At 43.4% G+C, this 13,836-nt stretch overlaps 1 non-coding gene across 1 annotated transcript; it reads left to right on the forward strand.

The window, feature by feature from the left end:
• The first annotated feature begins 9,579 nt into the window (after positions 1 to 9,579).
• On the forward strand, positions 9,580 to 9,706 carry LOC125088250 (small nucleolar RNA SNORA25). The gene has a single exon (XR_007123647.1). It is a non-coding gene; the product is annotated as a small nucleolar RNA SNORA25 (small nucleolar RNA).
• The last annotated feature ends 4,130 nt before the right edge of the window (positions 9,707 to 13,836 follow it).

The raw sequence follows: 13,836 nt of genomic DNA on the forward strand, positions 1-13,836 counted from the left end.
CCCACCTGTTGAGATCATTATTACATGAGAGATTCAGTCTTACCTCTTGAGAGTCACGTGTGAGATCAAAGAGTCTTGAGATTCGGTCAAGTGTGGGAATATTCATCCATTCATTTTTTTTTTAAAGATTTTACTTATTTATGGGCGCCTGGGTGGCTAAGTGGGTTAAGGCCTCCGCCTTTGGCTCGGGTCATGGTCCCAGAGTCCTGGGATCGAGTTCCACATTGGGCTCTCTGCTCCTCGGGGAGCCTGCGTTCTCCTCTCTCTCTGCCTGCCTTCCTCTCTGCCTACTTGTGATCTCTGTCTGTCAAATAAATAAATAAAATCTTTAAAAAAAGATTTTATTTATTTATGTATTTATCAGAGAGAGCGAGCACAAGCAGGCCGAGTGGGAGGCAGAGGCAGAGAGAGAAGCAGGCTCCCCGCTAAGCAAGGAGCCTGATGTGGGACTCGATCCCAGGATGCCGAGATCATGACTTGAGCTGAAGGCAGTGTCTTAACCAACTGAGCCACCCAGGCGTCCCTCATCCATTCTGATTCTGCGTCACCTGCAAATCTGACTTAGTGTCTTCACTGTTTTCATCCAAGTCCCAGTTGACCCTGTTGAAAAGAAGACAGCCAGGAAGCAGGTCCCCTGGTGATCTACTAGGTATGTCTTCAGCCCGCAAGATCCTTATCCATGAGCTTACCCAATGGCTCGGGTGGTAATTTACATGTCCTTGGGTCATTCTCAAGGGCCCACCCATAGCCCAGCAACTAATGGGATGGCTGGCACCCCGACATGAGGCTCCAACCCTACATTCAGTGTCTGTTCTGGCTGGTCGACACCAAGAGGCTGTCAGTTGTTGAATACTACAAAGACCACGCTCGCATCCCCCTACCCACCACCAAGATGAAACAGATGTTAGTAGTTAGTCACATTTGTCTCAAATGTCTTTGTGTGTGTGTTTTTTTAGAGGAAATAGGATGTCTCAAACAGCATTAAAGGCCCACTCTCATCCTCTTCCCACCTCCAAAAGGAGGACTACGTCATTCTCTTACATTCTGTATTTTTAAAACATATTTTATTTACTTATTTGAGAGAAAGAGAGAGCACAGGGAGAGTGAGAGGGAGAAGCAGGCTCCCCACTGAGCAGGGAGCCTTACAGGGGCTCAAGCCCACAACCCTGGGATCATGACCTGAGCTGAAGGCAGATGCTTCACGGACTGAGTCCTCCAGGAGCCCTGGGGCATCTTTCCCTAAGTGTATTGGTGGTTTTGAGTTTCTTCTTCTAGGAGATGAGTTGTAACTGTGCTAGCCAGCCTCCAAGATGGCCCCAATCATCTGTCACGTGGTCACACCCGTGTGTGGTCCCCTCCCGCCTTGTGCTGGGGCTGGTCTACGAGACTAGGGGCGCATGGCAAAAGAAATGGTATGTCTCTTCCAAGATTAGGTTCTGAAAGACACTGCAGTTTCTATCTTGATTATTCCCTTTCCCTTGGATCACTCAAACTGGGAGAAACCAACTGCTATGCTGTGAGGAACCCTTTGGGGAGGTCCACATGGCAAGGAACAGAGGTCTCCAGAAGACAGCCTCGTAGATAAATTTGAAAGTGAGTAAGATACAGATGAGCCCAGCCTCGGAGACGTCTTGCCTCCTCGGACTACCTAGCTGAGACGCCCCTGAATTCCTAGCTTTCAGTAAGGCAATAAATGTTCGTTGTGTTAAACTGCTGTTTGGGGGTAGCAGCATTCATGCAGCAACAAATGAAACAATGTTCTGGGGACCGTTTTTCTATTGGGTTGTTCTTGTTCTTTCCTCCTGCTCTGTAGAAATTGTTTTAAATATTCTAAACATGAACCTTTTGCTAGTTACACGGGCACAAATATCTTCTCCCAACATTTGACTCATCTTTTTGCCTTATTTATGGTGCTTTTTGATAACAAAGGTTTCACATTTTAGAGAATCTAATCTAGCAGGGGTTTTTTTTGTTCTCCTTTCTTGTTTATGCTCTTTGTATTTGATTTGAAAATCCCTCACTGCCTCGATGATAAAAAGATAGTCTTCTGCCTTTTTCTTTAAATGTTTTAAAGAATTTTTAGATCTTTAATCAGACTGAAAATAGTTGTTGAACTGAATTAACCAGACTCTTTTCGAACACTTTTCCTTTTTTAATTCATTTTTAAAGAATTTGTTGTGGGGCGCCTGGCTGGCTCAGTTGGAAGAGCATGTGACTCTTGATCTCAGGGTCACGAGTTCAAGCCCCGTGTGGCGTGTAGAGATTACTTAAATAAATAATTTTTTTAAAAAAATTGTTGTGCATTTTTCTTTGTTCTGACAAAGTCCAGAGCAAAACGATTATGAAGCAATGCTACTGTCTGTCATCTTCTGACAAAATAACCTTATCCCTTCTTGCTTCTTTGATTGCCCCCAATATGGGGATAGGACATAGACACCAGTAATTCCTCTTGGTGGGTCAGCATCTGAACCTCTTCTTCTTGAGAACCCCACACTCTCGTAAGCACTAGTACAAAGCAGAGTTGGTCATTGCTGACCCCCACTTTCCCAGCTTCTCCTACAGCAAGACTGTAGACCCATGACCTGGGATCTGCCAGTCAAACACATTCTTCTTGGGCTTTTTTTTTTTTAATTTTTTAATTAAAAAAAATTTTAAGTCATCTCTACACCCAACATGGGGCTCGAACTCACAACCCTGAGGTCAAGAGTCTCAGGAGTCTACTGACTGACCCCACCAGGGGCCCACTCCTCTTAGGCTTGGAATGCAAAGAATCATCAAACCTGACTTTCTGTTTTTCTGTATATACACACATCTATATTTGCGATCACATTGTACATACCATTTGGTAACTCCCCTTTTTTCATTCCAACCATATAAGTAAACATTTCCCCCATCAAAGAGATTGCACAGCACTATTGGCAAAAAGGACATCACATTCTAGCCTATGACGTGCTGTTCACATTCAACTAACCCCTGCTATTTGACATATAGGTTGATTCAAATTGTTTGCTATTATGAACAGCACTGCCAACTTCTGATTCAAAATGGCACAGGGTGGGGCACCTGGATGGCTCAGTCAGCTGAATGTCTACCTTTGGCTGAAATCATGATTCCAGGGTCCGCAGATTGGCCCTACATCAGACTCTGCTTATTGGGGCGTGTGCTTCTCTCTCTGTCCCTTGCCCCTCTCATGCTCTCTCTCTCTCAAATAAATAAATAAAATCTTTTTTAAAAATTGGTACATGGTGAGCAAGTTCTACAATAGTCTCTCCAAATTCTCAAAACCTCATTCATCCAACAAATATTTCTTGAGCATCTCCCATGGGTCATGCACTCTTCCAGTTGGTAAGGATAGAGAAATGAACAAAATGGACCTCTACTTTTGTGGCAACTTACATCCCAGTATGAGGCTACATGTCAATAACATAGACCTAACGATTCATGACACTCATGAAATACCAATAATGATGGCAGCTCCCACTTACTAAGTGTTTGCAATCTGACAGTCATTATGCCAGGGCCTTTGTGGGTGGTTAATCTACAGACGCTATTATCAGTACCTTTTTTTTTTTTTTGAGAAGGTCACTGGCATTTTATTTTTCTTCTGCCCCACCATTAATGAAGGCAGACTTGGTGCTACATCAGTGAAATCTATCTTCTCCCCAAAGCCTATGATGGGAGCAAGAGGAAGATGTCACCTTGTACAGCCATTGGTGACCCAATGAAGAGTCTGTTTTCATCAAAGAAGTGGACCAAGATCTGTGCTTCCAAAGCCTCGCTTCAGCTCTAGTCTGGGAAGGACATGGGGCCATGACCCCTATGAGAATACAGGCCATTTGCCTTCTACTTATGGACAAACATCAGATCGTATTTGTTCAAGAGCAAATTAAGAGATCAGAGAAACAAACAAGCAAGCCCATAAGTGCAGGGACCAAACTGGTGGTTGTCGGAGGGGATGGGGGTCGGAGCAGGAGCTCCAGGCTTCCAGTCATACAATGAATAAGACACAGGACTTATGTGCATCAGAAACATAGTCAATGATTCAACAGCGTCATGTGGTGACAGATGGGGGATACACGTGGGAGAACAGCGTGACATACAGACTTGTCTACTCACTGTGTTGTACCCCTGAAATTCACATAATATTGGATGTCAACTACACTGCAATTTTTTTTAAAAAAGCAAAAAAAAAAAAAAGCAAATTAAGAGAACAAAAGTAGCATGGGGGTCCATGAAAAAGCAGAGAAGGATAAAAGAAAAGCACATGTGGGATTGGAGGCCTACGGGAAAGCAAACCACTGAGAGAGCCCTCGATTGCCAGAACAACAGGCGGATGCAGGCAAACTTTATGCATCCACCGTCGGATACAAGAAGACGTGGCCTCTAGGAAATATAGAATCATAAAGAATCATAAGGAAAAACCAGACTCAGGTGAAAAGGCAACAGACTGAGATAAATAAAAGTAGCAATAAATGGGTGATAAAAGAGGAGTGCGATGAAACCATAAATAAAAGCAGGGGTGGCTCAGCTGGTTAAGGGTCTGACTCTTGGCTTTGGTTCAGGTCATGATCTTGGGGTTGCAGGATTCAGCCCTGCACCAGACTCCAGGTTGGGTGTGGAGCCTGCTTGGGATTCGTTCTCTCTCTCTCTTCCTCTGCCCGCCCCCCCACTTGCACACACACACTCTCTCTCTCAAAAAATAAAATTAAAAAAAAAGCAGATTACATTCATAGCTCCCTTCACAAATGGTAGAATTTATATTACAAAAAAAAATTTTGACTTGGAGGATACCACATATTGGCAGGGCCCTCGAGCAACTAGGACTCTCACACATTCCTTATGAGAAACAATTTAACAATATCGGATACAACAGAAGATGCACCTAATCTATGACCTACCAGTTCCATGGGAATTCCACTCCCAAGCGGATATGCACTAAGGCAATGGTGCCAAACCTGCTTTCTCAAAATCCTGATGTCTTGGCACACCTGGGTGGCTCAGTCAGTTAAGCAACCAACTCTTAATTTCAGCTCAAGTCATGATCTCAGGGTCCTGAGATCAAGCCCCGAGTCAGGCTCCGTACTCAGTGCAGAGTCTGCTTGAGATTCTCTCCCTCTGCCCCTCCCCCAGCTTGTGTCCATGCTCGCTCTCTCTAATAAATAAATAAATCTTTTAAAAATATATTAAAATTTTTGTAGAGGGCACGGATTGCATGGAGCACTGGGTGTGGTGCAAAAATAATGAATACTGTTATGCTGAAAAAAATTAAAAAATTAAAAAAAATATATTAAATTTTTTTTTTAAATCCTGATGTCCAAAGCAGGGGTATCTGACTGGCTCAGTCAGAAGAGCTTGAGACGCTCGATCTTGGGGTTATGAGTTCAAGCCCTACACTGGGGGTAGTGATCACGTAAAAATAAAATCTGGAAAATAAAATGAAATAAAATCCAGATCCAAATCAGACACTGTACCAGTTAAATCAGAATGTCTTGGGATGTGAGCCACATCTCAATAGTTCTTTTTTTTTATCTTTTTTTTAAAGATTATTTATTTATTTATATGACAGAGAGAGAGACAGCAAGAGAGGGAACACAAGCAGGGGGAGCGGGAGCAGGAAAACCAGTCTTCCCACTGAGCAGGGAGCCTGATGCAAGGCTTGATCCCAGGACCCTGGGATCATGATCTGAGCCAAAAGCAGACACTTAACAGCCACCCAGGGGCTCCCACATCTCAATAGTTCTTAAATTCTCCCATGACTCCAACGTGCTGCCAAGTTTGGGTATGGGTGCTCTAGAGAAAGCCTTGCATGTGTGCCCTGGATGGCGTCTGCTAGAATGTTCACAACAGTGTTGCTTGTAGTTGCAAGAACCCAGGAATGTCTCAGCATCCACAGGCGGATCGGTATGATGTGGTGTGTTCATACAATGAAATACTGCAGCACAGTAGAAACTAATTGCAACCACATCCATCAACAGAGATGAATGTCACAAACATAATGTTGGGCAGGAGGCAGAAGCAATTCACAGAAGAGCATACACAAATTGACTGCATTTACATAAGGGAAAAATTGCATTAACTAAACAATGCATTGTATAAAGATACACGTGTTTGTTGCAAGACTATAAGCCCAAACTTCAGAACAGTGGTTAATGGAGGGAGGGTGCTTCTAAGAGACTGTTTATTGCTTTAATTATTTTTTAAGATTAATTTATTTATCATTTATTTGTCGGAGAGAGAGAGCATGAATAGGGGGAGGAGCAGAGGGAGAAGCAGACTTCCCGCTAAGCAGGGACTCCCATGCAAGACTCAATCCCAGGACCCTGGGACCATGACCTGAGCTGAAGGCAGAGTCTTAACGACTGAGCCACCCAGACTCGGTAATTTTAAAATTACAACAGGTGAATATTCAGGTGGCAGGACCAGCTTGAAAATTTTTTTCAAACTTCAGAGGAAAAGAACAAATAAACCAAAAAATGAAGGAAAAAAATAATAACCAGAGAGGGCACTGAATGGCCATAATTGTATCTTTTTGATTATAATGCAAAGAAAGTAGTCTTTAAAAAAATCTCACCACTTAAAAATTAACTTAAGTAAGCTTAGAGGAGCATAAAAACTTCTGGAACCAGAAACCATGAAGAAATATTTCTAAATCTGAAATGCAAACAAATGTAAAACCACATTAAGATTATTGGATAAATATATTGGGTTAAACTGGTTGAAACTAACTCCTTGCTCATGGACTTGAATATTTCCTTAGGTAAATTTTTAGAAGCAGAATCACTGACACATACAGATATTTTAAGGATGATTGTTAAAAGCATGAACAAACAGGGAAGATTCTGTAAAAGTAAACATTCATATGGAAAAAATTCTATAAAACCATAATGTCAGAATTTGTTTTTGAACAGTGATCTAAGAGATGATTTTTATCTGCTTTTTTACTTCTCTGTGTGTTTTTCCTTTTCTACACAGAGTACATGTTACTCATATGATAATAATAAATTGTAATTTTATAAGTTGTACAAGGTAATTGCAGCAAAGAGCATGACTGGATCTTTCCCAGAAAAGCTCATGCATGGCAAAAACAACTTGCTTAATACTGAAGGGCTAAGTTAAAAGAGAGTTGGAGTCCCAGCCAGAGCCTCACAATCAATGGACCTCATCATGGTGGCCAGCCTCCATCGACCCCCAGCATCCCTGCCTCCCAAGAGTCTCACACTTAGGTAGCTCCCCTCCCAACACTATATGAGGGTCATTCTGTGGGACGAACAGAATACAGCACTTCTGAGATTAGGTTATAAAAGACACTTTCGTCTTGGTCATTCTCTCTCTTTTGGATGAATTGCTCTGGGGAAAGTCAGTCCCCATATCGTAAGCAGCCCTCTGGAGAGGCCCATGGAGCAAGAAATTAAAATCTCTGGCCAAGGGGCATGTGATTGCTGCCATCTTGGGAGTGGCTCCTGTGGCCCCAGTCAAGCCTTCAGATGAAGCAACCCCAGCTGACATTCTAACTGAGACCACATGAAAGGTCTTGAGCTAGAGCCACCCAGTTAGACCACATGTGGTTTCCAGACCCTCAGAACCTTCATGAGATAGGAATTGGGCTTTTTTAAAAAAGTTTATTTATTTAAGTAATCTCTATACTCAACGTGAGGCTCGAACTCATGACCCTGAGATTAAGAGCCCCAGACACTTCTGACCAAGCCAGCCAGGGGCCCCTTATTTATTGTTTTAAGCTGCTAAGTTTTGGGGTTATTGGATCCATAGCAACAGATAACTGATATGCCCCTTTAAAGTGGGTCAGTAGCTTTCAGCACCAGGAAGAGATAAGAGAAGTGACTTCAACCATTGCCCCCATCCCATGCAATATGGGGATGCCTGACCCGTCTTCTCAAACTGGAGGACTCCAAAAGAGGTACCTGTGAGGTAGAAGAGAGAGTCTGGAATGGGCCCATGTAACCCTTTTTTCCTGAAGTTATTAACTGGAAGTTGGCATCTCACTTGTGTCTACAGTTGTGGGGTGATCGGCTAGGGCACACAAAAGACAGTGCCTCATCCCTGGCATTTCATACAAGAAGACCCATATGAGAAGGTCCCACCATCCTGGGTAATGGTGGGCTGACCTGGGAAAGACAGCCCAGCTGACCAAGGAGGGAGACTCCTGCTGCGGGGTTGGAGTGGCTGGGGGTCTGAAAGCTTGACCACCTGCCTTTGAAGATCCACCCAGCCGAGGACCTTGGATAGACACACTGTCAAGGTCATTGCCTATACCAGAGACAGGATCACAGCTGAATCCCACCTGGGATCCCAAATGGACAGCTACCACCAGACACTGAGGGATGGATCAAACAGAGAAGCCCAGCCTGGAAGAGAAAGGAGAGGTCCTCCTTCACTTCCCACAAGGGGACTCTTGGAGAAGACACAAAGGACTTCAAGGAGGAAGGGAAGGAGCACCAATGGATAAAGCTCTCCTCATCTTCCAGAGCCCAGAGCCGGGGCTCAGCACTGGACTACCATAGAAAATACCAACCTGAGTGTGCCAGAAGGTTTCCTTGAAATGAAGCTATTTTAAACTGGAAGTGGCTGGACACAGCTGATATATTTATAAGATTGGGCTAACTTCAGTTTTTCCACTGCTGAGCATGAGTAGGGTTTTTTTTTTTTTCTTTTCTTTTCTTTTTTTTTTTTTTGAGAAAAGGAAGTTAAGTTTAAAAATAAAGCAAACCTCTTGTTGGCACAAGGCAAAGTGGAGATTGTTCAATTAAAACTGTTAAATGAGCAGTGAGACCTGAGGCATGTATCCAGCTTCCTCTTGAATGTTAAATTGGTCAAGTTTCCCATGTGGGCATGCTGCCCTCTTCTAAGACCTTCCACAATTATAAATGCAGGTTTAAACAAAATTATCTAGAATCTGTTGCCTCCTTGTAAGTACCATCTCTTCTTTGACTCCAGTAGACCAGCTGTCCAACAGAACTTTCCTCAATGGTGGAAATGTCCTGTGTCTATCCTGTCCAATATGGTAGCCACCAACCACGCATAGCCACTGACCACCAGGGGACTGACTTTAAAATTGTATTTTAGGGGCACCTGGGTGGCTCGGTGGTTTAAGCCTCTGCCTTCAGCTCGGGTCATGATCTCAGGGTCCAGGGATCGGGCCCCGCATCGGGCTCTCTGCTCAGCGGGGAGCCTGCTTCCCCCCTCTCTCTCTGCCTGCTTCTCTGCCTACTTGTAATCTCCGTCTGTCAAATAAATAAATAAAATTAAAATTAAAAAAAAATAAAATTGTATTTTAATTAATTTAAATGTAAACAGCCATGTGTGGCTAGTCCCACCACACTGGACAGCACAATGGGAGATGGAGTCAGATATATTTCTTTCTATTGAACTTTCAGAAATTTGGGGCACGTTCTTGTTTGTTCACTGTCTCGCCCTTGGATCAAGCTTTCTGACACCTCCCCACCATGCACCCATCCTTTCTGACATGTCCTCAGAACCAAATCAAGGAGGGCATTTACAGTAATGTTTACATGAGGAAAATCCGAGCACAGACTGGATTCTGATAATATTAAGAAATTACTTAGGTCATTTCAATCAGGGATTTGGGGACTGAAACCAAGAGCTCTTAACACTGTGACCAAATATTGAAGTTCTCCATAGGATATAAGAGTTACTCAATAGTGCCATGGTTTCCTGAGGAGATCGCAGTTAAAAAAAGAAAGAGAAATTACTAAAATTGCATGCTGGAGTATTTACAGATAAAATAACGTGCTGTCTGCAATTTGCTTTGGATAATGGAGTGGGGAGTGAACAGAGGAGACAAGATTGGTTGCTAATTATTGAAGCTGTGTGACGGGTTCATGGGTTTGCCTTAGATTAGTCTCTACTTTGCACTTGTGTGCTTTTTTTTTTAATTAAAAAATTAATTAATTTCACAAACAAACTGAGGGTTGATGGGGGGAGGGGGTTGGGAGAGGGGGTGGGGTTATGGATATCGGGGAGGGTATGTGCTATGGTGAGTGTTGTGAAGTGTGTTAACCTGGCGATTCGCAGACCTGTACCCCTGGGGATAAAAATATATGTTTATAACGCTGTAAAAAAAAAAAAAAAAAAAAAAAGAAAGAAAGAAAGGATGAATCCCCAAGTTTTGTAGCAACATGGACGGGACTGGAAGAGATTATGCTGAGTGAAATAAGTCAAGCAGAGAGAGTCAATTATCATATGCTTTCACTTATTTGTGGATCATAACAAATAGCATGGAGGACAAGGGGAGATGGAGAGGAGAAGGGAGTTGAGGGAAATTGGAAGGGGAGGTGAACCATGAGAGACTATGGACTCTGAAAAACGATCTGAGAATTTTGAAGGGGTGGGGGGTGGGAGGTTGGGGGCACCAGGTGGTGGGTATTGTAGAGGGCACGGATTGCATGGAGCACTGGGTGTGGTGCAAAAATAATGAATACTGTTATGCTGAAAAAAATAAAAAAATTAAAAAAAAAAAAATTAAGATGGGGATGGAGTAATTGGGTGATGGGCATGAAGGAGCGTGGTTGATGGAATGAGCAAGGGGTTTATAGAAAACTGATGCATCACTAAATTCTACCCTTGAAACTAATAATACACTATATGTTAACCAACTTGAATTTAAATAAAATCTTTTTAAAAATTAAGAGTTTTTTTTAATGGGAAAAGTCTTGTATTATGATATCAAGTAGAAGGGGAAATAGAGGGGTGCCTGGCTGACTCAGTCCATGAAGCACGCAGCTCTTTTTTTTTTTTAAGATTTTATTTTTTATTTATTTGACAGACAGAGATCACAAGTAGGCAGAGAGGCAGGCAGAGAGGGAGGGAGAAGCAGGCTCCCCACGGAGCAGAGAGCCCGATGCGGGGCTCGATCCCAGGACCCCGGGATCATGACCTGAGCCAAAGGCAGAGTCTTTAACTCACTGAGCCACCCAGGTGCCCCCACGCAACTCTTGATCTTGGGGTCCTGAGTTCGAGCCCCACATTGGGTGTGGAGCCTTCTAAAAAACATACAAACAAACAAACCAAAAAACTACTAAAAAAAAAAAAAAAGAAGAAGAAGAAGAAGAAGAAGGGGGAAAATCAAGCCACAAGGGACACCTGGGCGGCTCAGTCAGTTAAGCGTCTGCCTTTGGCTCAGGTCATGATCTCAGGGTCCTGGGATGGAGCCCCGCATCAGGCTCCCTACTCAGTGGGGGCCTGCTTTTCCCTCTGTCCCTCCCCCTGCCCATGCTCACTTGCTCTCTCACACTCTGTCTCTCTCACTCTCAAATAAAAAAATAAAATCTTTTTTAAAAGATCCACAAAATGATAAGCATAAAATAAAATGAGGAATTTACTTAAATGGGAGGAAATAGGAAACATACTGTCGCAGTTAGGATCCAGATGGCAGAGTTCGAATCCTGGTTAGAACACCAGTCTGGTTTGGGGAATTCATTCAGTTTAGCTCCATCTCTGTCTCCTTATCTGTGGAATGAGGCTCGTACTGGAAGGCGCCCCTTAAAATCACGGTGGAGAGTAAATGAACCTATTCACAAAATACTTGGCCCGCATCTGGCAGACATCTCCCCTCACTTATACCTGACAAATTGATATTTAAGTGGCTGCTATTGCACCATCACTTTATGCAATTTTCCATCCAATTATCCAAGCTCCCTTTTATATTCAAGGAAGAAAGTGGTTTTCAAAAAGTTAAAAGAACAGGGGAATCTGGTGGCTCAGTGGGTTGGGCATCTGACTTCAGCTCAGGTCATGATCTCAGGGTCCTGGGATCGAGCCCCACTTCAGGCTCCAAGCTCAGCGGTGAGTCTGTTTCTCCTCTCCCTCTGCCCCTCCTCCTCATGCATGCACAAGCATGCACTCTCTTTCTCAAATAAATAAATGAAATCTTTTTTTAAAAAATTAAAAGAACGGTTCCTTCCATTGCTACCTCCTCCTATGTTCTGAGAAACTGTTAGCAAAGTAAACTAATAATTTATCAGATGTTCTAAACTTTAGCAAAAGGAGAATTCCAGCTTATGTGTGGGTAAGTGGAATTCCCCGTGAAAACCCTGTTTTGTGGCCTTTTGTGATACGAGTTAGGAAAGCATCTTCTGGAAGGTTCCTCTAGCCTGGGGGTGGGGGGGTGGGAGGGTAGAGTGGGATCTTGTGTCAGTGGTTCTCCTTTTTAGTCCTGACCCCAAAGCTCTCAACACTGATGGACAGACCTTCTTTGCAGGAGATGCAACACACTTTTCAGACTTCCTACTAGGTTTACATCTTTTAAACAACATGTAGCCTTCCATTGACATTGCCTTGTTATGAATTCCCTCCATGTGACAGTGATCCTTATGAAATTATATATTTTTAAAGATTTCCTCTAATAATTTGAGAGAGAAAGCACAAGCAGAGAGGAAGCAATAAAGGGAGAGGGAGAAGCAGGCTCCCTACTGAGCAAGGAACCCCATGTGGGGCTTGATCCCATGAACCTGGAATCATGACCTGAGCCAAAGGCAGACACTTCATCGACTGAGCGACCCAGGTGCCCTATGAGATCAAATTTCTTTCAGTAACATGAAAATCTTGCCTTATCTATTCCCTATGCCCTTTGCATCGGGAGATAGACATGTAAGGCCATAAAGTTCTGGTCCAGCTGTCTCTATTTTTGCTCAAGAATAATGACACTGTCTCTATTACCCTGTTTTGGACTATTTTACAAAGACAGTTTTCCATTTTCTCCTGAACCATCAGTGGTAATAAGTCAACTGAAACTACTGTAAACCAAAGGGGGCAGGGAGAATATAAGAGAATATAACTAACTATAACTAAAAAGGCCAGAGGTAGGGTTAGCTTCAGGTACGGCTAACTCCAGGTGCTGTACCGTTTTCAGGAACTTCTCTCTCTCTCTTTCTCTCTCTCTCTCCCTCTCATCAGGCTCAGCATTCTGCTATGTTGGCTTCATTCTTGGTCTCATTAAAGCAAGGTGGCATTCATCAGCTCAAAACATAAAATTGACCATCTTGGCTGCTCTAGTAGAGAAAGAAAGCACACCTCATTCCCAATCATTTGAGCGAAGTGTCAGCAAGAAGAGCAATAACCTAGATAGGGTCATGTGGCCAGCTCTGAACCAGTCATTGAGATTTAGGTAGACTTCGTTTGGGTGCCAAAGGCTAGGACTGGCCTGCTTTGGCCACACAGATTATGAGATGAAGATGGATGGCTTCCCTTCAAAGCTAAAGAGACTGTTGAACGAAGATGACAAATGGATGTTAAGCAGACAAAAACAACAGCTGTCCACTCTGCATCCTGTAACAATCATTTTTTTCGATGCCCTTTGATGCCATCGGCCAAACACAGTCTTCTCTAACTTTGTGGCACTCTCTGTCCTTTGCCAGTAGCCTCAGGTTGCACTGTGTTGGCCTCTTGCCCAGAGAAATAGAACCCTCCTCAACACCACCATCATCACCAGCTGTTTACTTCCAAAGCCCCCCTCCTTTCTCTTCCAAAGTCACAGCCACGAAGAATGAAAAGATGGATGACCACTGTACCTCCAGTCCTTCAGGGTCCCTCTCAGAGCTATAAAGCTTCCCAAAACATAGTTCAGGCTTCTTTGGACCACACCGTTTATCTACACGTGGATCAGAAGTAGAGGGTGGCTGAAGATTCTTTGCAAGTATCCATCACATCCTGTATTTGCTCTGCAGAAACACATACCCCTCCAGCGTGCTGCACCTGGTCTCAGAAGGGAATTTCCTCATTCTGGGAATGCACAAGTGTTGTTGTTGGGTTTTTTCCCTCACCCAGCCATGGCTGCTTCTCACAGTATGGGTACCTATAATG

The sequence above is a fragment of the Lutra lutra genome, chromosome 16 (genome assembly GCF_902655055.1).
Source record: "Lutra lutra chromosome 16, mLutLut1.2, whole genome shotgun sequence".
Lineage (NCBI taxonomy): Eukaryota > Metazoa > Chordata > Mammalia > Carnivora > Mustelidae > Lutra > Lutra lutra.